A 12,664-nucleotide genomic window follows, 5' to 3' on the forward strand; every position below is an offset into this window, starting at 1 on the left:
TATTGCAACAACATCCAATTGAAACAATGGAAACTATGAAAAAAATGGACTAAGAATAATTAATACTCCAGTTGTAGTGCTTAGCTGTTTATTTTTTTCCATTAATAGCACAATGGTGACGGCAAGCTAAAGGTCAAGCTTTAGTCAAACACTTATTTTTGTTCTTTTTCATGCTCTCCAACTGTGCGACGTGCTTGAAGGTCAGTATTTTTCCCCACTCACGACATCTTATTATGACTTTGTGGCAGCTCAGATTTTTGCCTTCAAAATTAAAAGGTCAAATGGACTAGAAGTATGATCAAAAGTATTTAGACACCTCGCTTCACTTTGTTTATCAGCTTGTAACTCTGCCCCACTTATGTTTTTGTATTTTGAGTCGTGCCAAAAAATAATCTCCACTACTGTTTTCCATTGAGTCATACCTTTCACGACATCCTCGATTTTGTCTATGCAGAGGCAAACCGTTACATAAATGTTACTTATACAATTTCCATAGTTTAGAATCTCTATGACTCATGATAATTTACTTTTATAATACTCTTTGAACAGATTCTATCATTTAATAAGTGTGTAAAAATTCGCGTTAGTGTCACTTTAACTTCAACCGCTTACTTTTTCCTCATTTCCCAAAGTGCATCAGACGAGAAGCGTTCCGGTGCAGTTTCATTACGGCTGTTGGGTAGCTGGAAGGACGCTTTAATAACATTTTATCAGACCGGGCTCATGCGCCAGGCCATAAAAAGCCGAGTGAGCGATGGGCCCCGAAGAACTGCACCAAAGTATCGACTCGATGAACCCAGATAGCGTTACAGCCGTTTGGCTTCTATCAAAGTCTGAGACTTTTTTTTTTTACTGGGATTTAAAAAGACAAAGGCGGCGCTCGTATCAGTGGTTACCTTATTTTTTTTCTTAGTCATCCCCAGCTGCTACCGTTGGTTGCCAGGGAACAGATACAGACAGAATGCTGCCTCTTATCTTGTCACGCTCCTAATTTCCTGCCGACCGTCTCTCCCCTGTGGCTCCTGTTCCCGTGACGATGGTAGATGAAAGGCGCCCGGAGGTGGTGGTGTCGGGGGGGCGGGGAGGCGGTAAGAGAATGGTGGGAGTGGGGGATGCCGCCACTAAGACAACAGGGCCTTCTCGTGGTGATGGAGAGGTTTTTAATGACCGAACAAACAGAAAAGGAACCTATATGGACCCTTGGTTGCTGGGCACGATACTCTACTCCCATTTGGCAAACAACCTTTACGTCAAGCGGCGCGGCCAATTCTTTTCTATCAACACGTTGAAATAGGTTTTCCAAGCGTAGCTAACTCTCTATTTTTATTGCGTTACCATCGAGCAAATGGAAGCGAAATATTGAAAATGTAATAGCCTATCATTCTATTTACAGGCCTTGTTTTCGACATCTATTCCCAACAAGCTGAGCCATGTCGAATGAGCTTCCGTTTAAAGTCCTGTTATTTTACAAGTGTGTTTGTTTTACATAAGGCTTGTTACCTTTACTTGAGTCAGAAAAAGAATGATCCTAGCACATACTGTAGGGATGTGTGGCATGCTGTAAATATGCAATTTCTTATAGGAATAAACAAATGTTTCATAATAATAGTAATCAGACATAGGCTTTGTCATCATCATTGACAAAAGCCTAATTGTCATCACACCCAGAAACTGCGAAATTGGTAGTGCTTTCATTATTACCTCACCCAGAAGTTATTACACAGAAGGGATTTTGTGTCGTGCCACCGCAAGTTTAGAATCCTGATGGATGTGGGAAAAAAAACTATCCTTGACTATTATAATTCCAAGTTTTCTCCTTTTTGTCTATCCTAAGCATGTAACACTATCCGTCCTCCTGCAATCAACTTGTTTTACTTGAGTATGTACACCTCATCTCCTCGCCCTGATTGCAAAGTGTGAAAATTACAGCAATTTGCATATTTATATCACGCCACACATGGCATAGATGACTTCAAAGTGGTGTAATCGTTCTTGTGTGTCAATTCCGGAGATGGACGGTCCAGCTGCCTGAGCTCTCGCCTGATTAAGATCTACGACTATGGCAATTCAATTAGTCTTTTTCTCTCTGAAGCGGCCAAGTGTGATTACATACCAAAGATCAATGATCTTTTGTTGCAGTGCATCCCTCCGTAAAAAAGATAAAATGTTATTGAGAGTGTGCCATCGAGTGTCTGTTGACTCCAGGTTAATGTTGTGTGCATGACGATCTGTTATCTTTTCTCAGTTTAGCACCAAACTGCTGATCCATCTAGTTTTCGTCCAATGCCTTTCTTGTAAGGGAGCTGTGTTAGTCGTTGAAAACAAGCCAGGCGCTTTCCAAGGATGAATAATGTCCCCCTTTAATGTAAATAATGTATTCTTACTCACTGGTGTTCTAAAAGTGGGATAGTTTTCACTTTATATCCAGCATTGGTCTCAACTGCTATGCTACAGATTTAATATCACTACTAAAATATAGTTTTGCTTAGTGTACACAAAAGATACAGATGTATTACATTTGCATAAAGCTGCCTGTCAATCTGTCTCTTGGTTATAGTGCACAAATGTGTCACTTTAATAACTACATGTCATCGCCATCTCCACACACTTTGAATTCTGCATATGTGTATTCTTGGGATTAACATTTACACATCTAGTTCTTCTCCTAGTGGCCATCCTTCTTATCGACGCCTCGCATGTCATGGAACATTCCAGACACTCTCCCCTGTTGATCTTCTTCTGGAAAGTTCCGTTGGTCTGTCATATGTTATTGTATCCTCCAGATAACCACGACACGCGCTAATCACCTGTCAGCAGGTTGTTGGCACCCTTGCTTGGGCCATGTCAGAATATCCCATGTGGCCCGATTCATTCACACCTATCTGTATCTGTCTTTCATTCTCACTGCCTCGCTCACACCTTTGTCAGTCTTGGTAGTGAAATTCCACTGGGACAGATACCACCATTCCTCTGGACTTTTGTTACTGTCACAGTTTTGTGATCAAAAGCTCGCTCATATTTCCACAATCCTGAAGATGAGTTTTCAGATCTCACTTTATTGGCCCGGCTCAGAAGGTAAAAAAAAAAGAAGAAAATTGGGGCGGTTTATATGTTAGAAATTGTAAAATTCAGCAATTTTAAAGGGGGATCTTAAATGTGAGAAATGGTAAAACTATATAAATATCTTACCCGTTTTAACAGTCAAGTTATTGTATTGCAGTAAAAGATAATACTATAGTAATAATTGTACTCCAAAGTTAAGTTACATCTGAATTACGTTACGCTAAAAATATTCTTTTGATTTTCTCACGTTGCAAAGTACGTCATCACATTTTCTTGACTCGAAACCCTAATTTCACCCTTGAGCACCATACTCGTCACCCCTTGTTGAATATGGATTTTAGTATCCATCGCTCCGCAGAGCAAATGTCAAAATGCTAATGGCAACATTTATCCGAGGCCTGGAGGTGAGCCTGTGCAAATTGTTGGGGATGCAGAAGGTCAACACCAGAATTTATCATTTCATCGTTGGGCCTTCAAGATCCCCAATGAAACGCTGATAATACAAAATACTCTCTCTAATGATTTATCTCATCACATCTCATTTTCTCAACCACTCGGGTCGTGGGGGGTGCTGGAGCCTATCCCAGATGGCTTCACCCTGTGCTAAAATTTACAAAAAAGTCCCTCTATCACACTAACATTTTGACACTAATGTGGCTTTGATTTTGCTCATTTTTTTACAGAACGCATTAATATTTCTGTTGTATATTTCAGAAAAAATACAATTTTCTGTGTAAGTCCTTTACACTTGCATTGCACAATGCAAAAAAACCTTCCAATATTCACCTTTTTTGCAATTAGTGAACTAATTAGATGTAAAACTTTTATTAGTAAGTATATTATGTGGTGCTGTTATATAATAACTATCATAGCTTCCAGTTTGTGGTATTCCAGATGTATGCGTGTAAATAGTATCTTTTATACACAAGGTGTTACAAATATCTTACCAACAGACACTAGTCTGAACACCATATTTCTTTTAACAAAAGAAGCATGATGAAAGTACACCAGTCGACAAAGCGAGTGTCCACTCGAGACTTGTGTTGAGATGTTTTCTAATCCCAGACGTGCAAAGAGGTTCTCAGAGTCGTCCTCTTGAGCTCGCCTCCACTGAAATGGGCTTTGAACAAGTCTGCTTGCAGAATACTTGAATTGATGATGTGGAATTGTTGGCATTAAAAAAAATAAACATCACAGAGAAAACTGTTAACATCCTTGTAAAATATCAAATTGCATAGTGCAGTTTTCTATATAAATGCACAAATGTGCTGGTCATTTGCTTCAGGCTAAAGCAAGTACCTTTATGTATTGATGTCATTTAGGTTGTTATTGCTATCTTAGCAGTGAATTGACCCATTTTTATGTTCATTTTAGAGCTGATTGTCTGCTCAACAATTCTAAAGGCCTATTTTTGGTGTAGTTCCTTTTCAAAATGCCATTTTTGTAAGTGACCCATGATTTGCGAAAATTGTTCAATCATAGGTCTGGATTGTTGGGTTGGATTCAGGCATTGGATAAGCTATATAAACATTTTTTGTCTTGCTTGTTTCATTAAGGCTAAAACTGTGTCTTTCAATGTTTTTTGACAAACTATAATACACAGTTATGACTAAAAAACATCACTAGCTACAGTAAGAGTTTGGGTGTGGCTCCAGTTTCTTACCTAGTTCTACAATGTCTTGTGTGTCTTATGTCAGTCATGTTACTGCTGGAAACAGGAATTTTGGCAAATACGGGACGAAATAAAGTTCTAATCTAATCATATAGGTGAAGGTTTAGGTTTCAAACCCAGTCATTGTAGTTTGTTTTTTGCATTGCAATGCCTGGGAGTCTTTGGCAATGTCTCATTCTGCCTCTGCACTTGACTGCTTTTAAAAACATTTAATAAGGAGGTTGTGCAGCAGTATAATTTTCTAATTGATGGGTCTCCGACAGGATTAAAATTCTGCGCTCCGTTATGGTGGACTGAAAAAGAAAATTGATTTTGCGCCTGGTGGCTGCTGTTTGACTGACGTGTCTGGAGTCAGGACGCCGGTCAACATTTGCACTGTTTGCCAGACTTTTCCAGCCCCGTTGGGGCATCAGCTGTTGTGTATACACGGCGAGTGCTTGGATTTAAATTTAAACCCGCTGAGGAAAGCGACCTATCTGCTAGCTCGCTGTGCCCCGAGGCGGCGAGTGGACGCCCCTTGGCCACTTGGCACGAAGGACAGGATGCTGTCCACTGACCTTTTTAAGCTTCTAATTTAAGCATGATGTGCGGACAGATGTGTCCGCGGTGGAGCGAGTAGAAAAGGATGTGGGGTCCAACGTCCCGCAGGTCTTCTTCCCTTTATCATCCCAGTGAGACTTCAGCTTTTATTATTCATGATGCGCTGCACAGTTCTACCTTTTTCTTGTACGTCACTTGTCAAATAGCAATAGGATCGATATGCTGTTTAAACGGCAGTTCATTAATGGCTCGGTTTGAAACGTTTTAATTGTTGACACTTTTTATGAAGTGTTGAGGGATGTTGGTTTTATTTTTTTTTGCTTCTAGCTGAATTCATCAAACTCTTGGGGATCGTATAATGCTCCTGATAGTTTGGCAGAGGAAGTCGAGATAACGTGGATTTTATTCGTTTTACTTTATTGAAGGAACTTCTTTTTTTTTTAAGTGGCATGCTTTTGTGGTTTGAAATGTCATAAGAATGACAAGCATATTACTTAATGTGTTCATTAGATTAGATAACTTTATTCATCCCTTATTTCGGGAAATTTACGGTCACAGTAGCAAGAAGGTGAGAATACAGACACAGCAAAAGACATTTTAGACATAAATATGTAGCCTTAATGTTATATGATCAATTTTTTTTGATCAAATCTTTGTGAACAATCTTTCCATGTAAATCTATCCCAAAATCGAAAATTGACAGTCACTGTTTTGTAATCAGATGTGGCTTATATATTTGTAAGTTGGGCAGTGTATAATCAGTTGCTCTCTATAACTGACAATAAATAGGAATCTTTGAAGGAAACCCTTACTTTATTATACCATATGTTATTTTCACCCCCTAATTTGAAACCTTTCTAAAATGTGCCTCCAAACTTTGTTTTAAAGACTTGTAAACTTTTGTTTAAAGCTCTATCTCCACTTTGAAACTATCATTCTATCTTTGAAAGCCTAGCTCTTATCTTGAAGTAGGAGAAAGGAATCACATTTTTTTTTCAACGCAAAATGAAGCCTCGGGTGATTTTGTCCAAGGAACATTACTGCTGTTCCTGCAAAAGAAACGTAACAGGACTGAAAATCTTTTAAGAAGGCCGAAAGTCTCAAGCAGGCTAGACAAAGAAGCCTCAGATGTTGTACTTGCTCAGACAAAGCAATTATGAAGCCTTTTTTTTTGCATGCCATCATAAAAGTCTCAAATGAGAGCCACACAGGCGCAACATCAAAGAAACAATCTGGCCGTGTGAAACGAAACGATTGCTGGCGTTTGAAGGCCAACCTTCACCGGACGTGACCTCATTAAAAATAGTTAACTGCAATCGATCAATGACTGGCGAGAATTGACTATTATAAGAAACACTCCTGTTAATATTTTGGTTTTGCTGTTCACCAAATGTTTAGTATTATAATAAGACGATGACAATATAGAAATCCCATAATAGAGAAAAAAATCAAAAGATATTGGCCCATAATACATATTTGTATATATATATATTTTTTTTTCATTCATGACAGAAGAGTAGGATTTAAAAATAAGAGTCTACTAGAAGAACAATACCAAGCTTAGAGACGACTTTACTGTTAAAAAGGCATGTTAAAACCTAGTTTAAAAGAAAAACAGATTTGATAACATTTTAGGCATCAAATCAGTGACAGTAGGACAATTTTCACATTTTGGAAGTTCTGTTTTACATGTGGAAATTGTCAATTTGACTCACAAAATCTCCTTGCCGTACAACTACTGGGCAAACGCAACTTTCCATTATCACCTCGGACCACGGCGCTTCCCTCATGTTCTGCTTCTTTCGCGCTAAAAGGTCCCGCCATGCTTTGAAGAGCATCACCACTTTCATTTTGTCCCGTTTTTTCTCCCTCGTTTTATTCCTGTGAAGCGTCACGTCATCGTCGCACGCCCAGGGACCCGGCGAGACCCCCTCCCATGAGAAATGTTCCGTCTTTTCCAATTCGCAGCTGCCAGCGGAGTGTGGGGAAAGTAAATGGAAAAACAGCAGAGCGTCTCATCGGTGAATTCGGCGTCGCGGCGTAAAATAGCGAAAACAACACGCTGAGACGTCGTTTTTTTTTTTTTTATTTCTTTGCTTTTTTTTGCATTAATAGAAATCGGATGACTTGAAAGTTTGGTTGGGAATAGGCATTGTTTGTTATATCCTAGTAGATTGAAATGAGTTTTATTGTGAGTTTATCAAATCAATTTTTTAATAGAAAAAGTCATTAAGAAATTCACCCATTCATTTTTACTGGGAGGTGCTGGATTGCTTTTAAATGATGGCCAATAAGCTAAAATTTGCAGTATATTTTATGAAATCCTTAATTACCATTAGGGTTAGTATTTCAGGTAAGAGTAAGTTTTCATGCACCATTTCTAATTTGTTTAGTGCAATCATGAAGAAAGAAATGACCACTGAGTTTTTGCCATAGTCTTGATTGTCTTTTCAGGTGGTGCTATTAGCTATAATATAATTGTTGTTGTAGCCGGTAGACCTCACAAAAGGCTCCGTGGGAAATAATCATTGTTCACATCCTTCCCGCTGGCCGTTTAATGTCTTCTTGCCGTATTAGTTGAATTCCACGTGGGTGATATGGACATTCATTCCGCTGCGATGGGGTGTCGCCGCTTTAAAATACAAGGACAATTTCTCACTGTGGCGCGAGTGACGGCAGGGATAATTAAAGCTCAAAATGAGCCGTCGATTATCTTTGCATTCTTATTGCTTTAAGGCCTCTGGTGATGTGACGCAGAGTGGAAGATGTACACTTTTTTTTCAAGCCAGGAAGCCCTGCTGTCCTTAGAATTTAGTAGGACAAAAAATAATTGAGTGGGAAATGGATCATTTATTATTGCTTTTTTTTCTGGTAATATTGTCATCAAGCAACTTTATTTAGTTTAAATGCTGATTTTTAGTTAAGCACCTTGGCCTGTCATGTTTTCGCTGTTAAAAACTTACCTCATAAAATTCAGAACTTGTAACTTTAATTCATGGTGAGGTCGGGAATTTTAAATAGTGTTATGTGGCATTTTGATATACAACCATGGCAGGATATTTTAAGAACTTTGACATTTAGAGATGTTTATTTAAATACTGATTTCTGATTTTGCTATTAAGTCTTCTGCTAATGTCATGAAGGAACTTAGAAACCATCTTAATTCAGTGTCTACTGCCTGTAGTTGGCAGGGATAGGCTCCAGCACCCCCCTGTGACCCTTCTGAGTTGAAGCACTAAAGAAAATGAATGGAGGAACATTTTTCATATTTTATTTTAGGCATTCAGTTAAGCATTTCATGGTGTAATGTGGTATATTCATACATTATCATGTCTTGATTTGAAAGAAAATGGATGTTTTCTTTGAATTGTTGTCAGAAAAAAAATCAACCTTGCCTTCGCCGCATGGATTTTTCTCATTGATATTTGTGCTCAAAAGCTTCAGAGGCTTCCGCATGACGCAACTTTGTGAAAGAAACTAAACTGGAAATATCAGATGATAGAGGTGAAACTGTTGTTGAGTTAGGAGAACCCCCCCTCAATATCATTTTAGAGTCTGTCAGTAAAATAGATTGGCATCCATTTCACTTATTAGCTTGGTCACAAAGGTTTGTTATGCACATGGCGACCCCAGGGAGGTTTTGCGTATAATTTTATGTTGCGATTATTTTTGGGGTAGTACACAGACTGTAAAACATTTGCAGAGACACAGGCAGATGGCTCTCCAGACGATTAATTCAAAAACACGAGTCCCATGATGTTGAAGAATCTATACTTTGTGCAGTATTTTGTGAGAGAGGATAGTGGCAATGTCTCACATTCTCCTCTCGTTTCATTTTCTGAACCGCTTCATCCAAATTAGGGTCACAGGGGGTGCTGGAGCCTATCCCAGCTGACTCCGGGCTAGAGACAGGAGACACCCTGAATCACAAACTGCACCAGGGTGGATGTGACCTGGATTTGAACCCAGGACCACCAAGCTGTGAGTCCGACGCGCTAACCACTCGTGCCACCGGCCCCCCGTCACACGTTCCCTGTGCACTATTCACTTCTTTGTTCCTGTCAACAGCATGCAATGTGACAAAGTGACATTTTGGATGCTCGTCTGGAGCAATGTCGCAACCCATCTGCCCGCTACAGCCTCGGGGATGCTAATTTCAAAACAATTCAAATCCATGTCAAGCTTGGGAACACTTGGAAACATAGTTTTTAATTGCTATTGTTTGGGTGGCTCTGTGTAAAATTGGTTAGCGCACTGGCCTCACAGTTCTGAAAACAGGGGCTCAATCCCTGATGGGTTCTGACCTTGCTGTGTGGAGTCTGCGTGGGTTTTCTTTGTGGAGTCTTGTCAATTGGCACCGAGTTTGGAGGGAGGACAACTGACGGGTCTCATTACCAACTAAGGGCGCTTTAGGTATGAGTGTGATTGTGAATGGTTGTTAGTCTCAGTGTGGCCTGCAATTGGCTAGCAACCAATTCAGGGTGTTCCTACAGTTGGCTGGGATTTTCTTACCCCCTTTTATATTTTTCCATATATTACCTCAAAATAAATCAATTTTTCCAAGGGTCTATTCTACTGAAATTGCATGCAGCTTTAGGGGTACAATCAAATCACAGTAAAGTGAAAACAATATATTGGTATCTTCGTTTTTTGATCATTTCAAATTGTGTGCACCTTTTACCATATTACTATAGTATAAAGATATAGCGAGTCAGCAAGCAATGTACCCAGACTGCCAAGCTGTCAGCGTTAAAAACACTTGGACTTTTAAGTGTGCACTCTGTGAGTAAATATGTGCCGTGTTGTCTTTGGGCGGTTTGTTATCACTTAATAGGTGGAGCAATTGCCCAAGGTTGACAGGTATAAGTTATGTTTTAAATTGAAAGAATCATTTTTGGTGAGACTTATTGAATCGGTTTATGCAAAGTAATAGGAACATGCCCTTTTCAGCAATTTAATAGAGTCATTATGCCATCCCTCAAATTGTACGGACGAAACCAGGGCGGCGCGTCTGATGTTGTTGTACTTGTGCTTAATGTTTGCTTAGGATGAGCTGACATGATGACTAATTAATGATGAATAAATATGATGGCGGACAGCTCGATTAATTGTAGTCAGGCGTGTTGTCAGCCTGTGGGAAAAAAAAAAGAATGAGTTTGAACCCAAATAGGCTGCGGTGAATCTCAATGTCGGAATTATCTCACGGAACGCCGTAATTGGATCGCATTTGTGCGTTTTAGTGTGGTTACCTTTAAGGCTCATCTTGGCCACATGTAACAGCGACTAGGTAATGTGTCTCATATCAAGCGGTGACAGCGGGAAACTGGCGGACCGAGAAAAAGCAATAAAAAATCCCAGTGTGCACTTCCCGTTCCCGCAGAAATCATCATAGCGTCGCCAAATCATCAGTCACATCTTCACATGACTCCCATTTAGTTTTTATTTCACAACTAGACGTGATCTGCACAGAGATCTTTGCAACTTAAGCTAATAAAGAAAAACCTTTTTCTTGCTCAGTGAGTCGAAATATCAAACTAAAAAATTATGTCATTCAAGATCTCTCAGTGGTTAACGCTTCGGCCTCACAGTTCTGGGGTCCTTGGTTCAATTCCAGGTCAGTCCACCTGTGTGGAGTTTGCATGTTCTCCCGGACCTACGTGGGTTTTCTCCGGGTACTCTGGTTTCCTCCCACATTCCAAAAAAGCATGATAGGCGAGTAGGACAATCTCTAAATTGTCCCTAGTTGGTAATGGTTGTTCGTCTTCTTGTACCCTGCGATTGGCTGGCCACTAATTCAGGGTGACCCTCAGCTGGGATAGGCTCCGACATCCCCGCGACCCTAGTGAGGATAAAGCGGTTCAGAAAAGAGCTCGATAAACATCATTACTCAAGGTGGAGAGGTGGTTAGTGTGTCGGGCTCACAGTTCTGGGATCGAGAATTCAATCCCTACCTGTGTGGAATTTGGATGTTTGTGCGTGGCTTTTCTGCTGGGTTTACTTCCTCTTTAATGGCCTGTAAAACTCTGATCATGACTGATGGAGTGGAATAACAAGGACGATGAAGTTTACAGTATGTTGGTGGGGGTGTCTACTTTCACTATGTTTGGGGTGAAAATACTGTCGTATATCTGATGGGTATGACAAGTACAATTTCACAGCACAGGTAAGGCCAGACGGGCTATTTTTCCAGCTAGTGTAGAAGTGCTTATCAGGCACAATGTGCAAACGTGGCCCTCAAGGGCAAGATGAAGAAATAGAAATGGAGGGGATGAAAGACAAAAAAAAACAAAGTATGTGGAAATACCATCAGATTGTTTGTATGTGTGGTTAGACCGCATACAACAAACATCATTCAGAACTTTTAGGATGCAATTAAACTTGTTTGTAAGTTATTGTCTCTTATCTGCTATTATCTTGCCCTGACTTTTTAAATTACTTATGTTTTTATTAGGAAACGTGCACTTTGTGGAGTAGCACCACTAATTTCTTTATAAGCAGCTGTTGTATAATGACAATACATAAAGGCTTTTGACTTGACTTTACTATTGTTATCTATTGTTACCATGCCAACCATTATTTTGCAGATGTGTCATTGTTCGTCCCACCAAGGACACGTTTAAGATGGCATTTCATTGAGGTTGGCAATTTAGCACAATTGAACATTTATGTATAGGGGAAAGGGACAGTAATTCACTGTAGTTCAACATTCACAAATGTTGTGTGTATCTATCTATCTTGATATATATTTCTTTATAAAACTCGCATTTGGTTAAAAACAATATATAGTTGTGGTGTGGGGGACTGGATCTCAGATGCATTACCATTTAAATTTACATGTTTTTTACTTAGCTGTCTTTTTGAAAGATATTTGTAGTCAATTTGAAATATTTTTCATGTATTTAATCTCAATTTAAAAACCAAAAAACTGCCAATTGAGTCCCCTTGTGCCTCCTCACTTCTCAGAAACAATTGTTCCGGGTTATTTTTAGACAGATCCAGATCTAATGACACCTTTTTACCCCGTCGCTCGGAGTGAAACCAACAGGTGTTCACATGAAAATTTGATACCTTACTCCAACCCGTTAGGCCCTTTACCCTCTCCTGTGGCCGCAGATGTTCTCCACAATTCTCTTTGATCACACACACCGACAGTCCACGTCAAACAAATCTCGTCTGCGGTTTGTCAGCAAGATCTGTGGTGTGAATAATTCACAAACAGGCATCCTGCTGGATGGATGACTGAGTTTTTTTTCCTAGTATTGATTCCCTGTGAGGGCAAACTAGCATCAAGAGCTATTGATTTAATCTTTTAGTCCCGAAGGACGTCCCGCTAAGACTCATTGGCGACAGGGTTATAGACACTCACTGTCGATGATTTTCCTGGCCGGG

This window comes from Stigmatopora nigra, chromosome 15 (assembly GCF_051989575.1).
Source record: "Stigmatopora nigra isolate UIUO_SnigA chromosome 15, RoL_Snig_1.1, whole genome shotgun sequence".
Classification (NCBI taxonomy): domain Eukaryota; kingdom Metazoa; phylum Chordata; class Actinopteri; order Syngnathiformes; family Syngnathidae; genus Stigmatopora; species Stigmatopora nigra.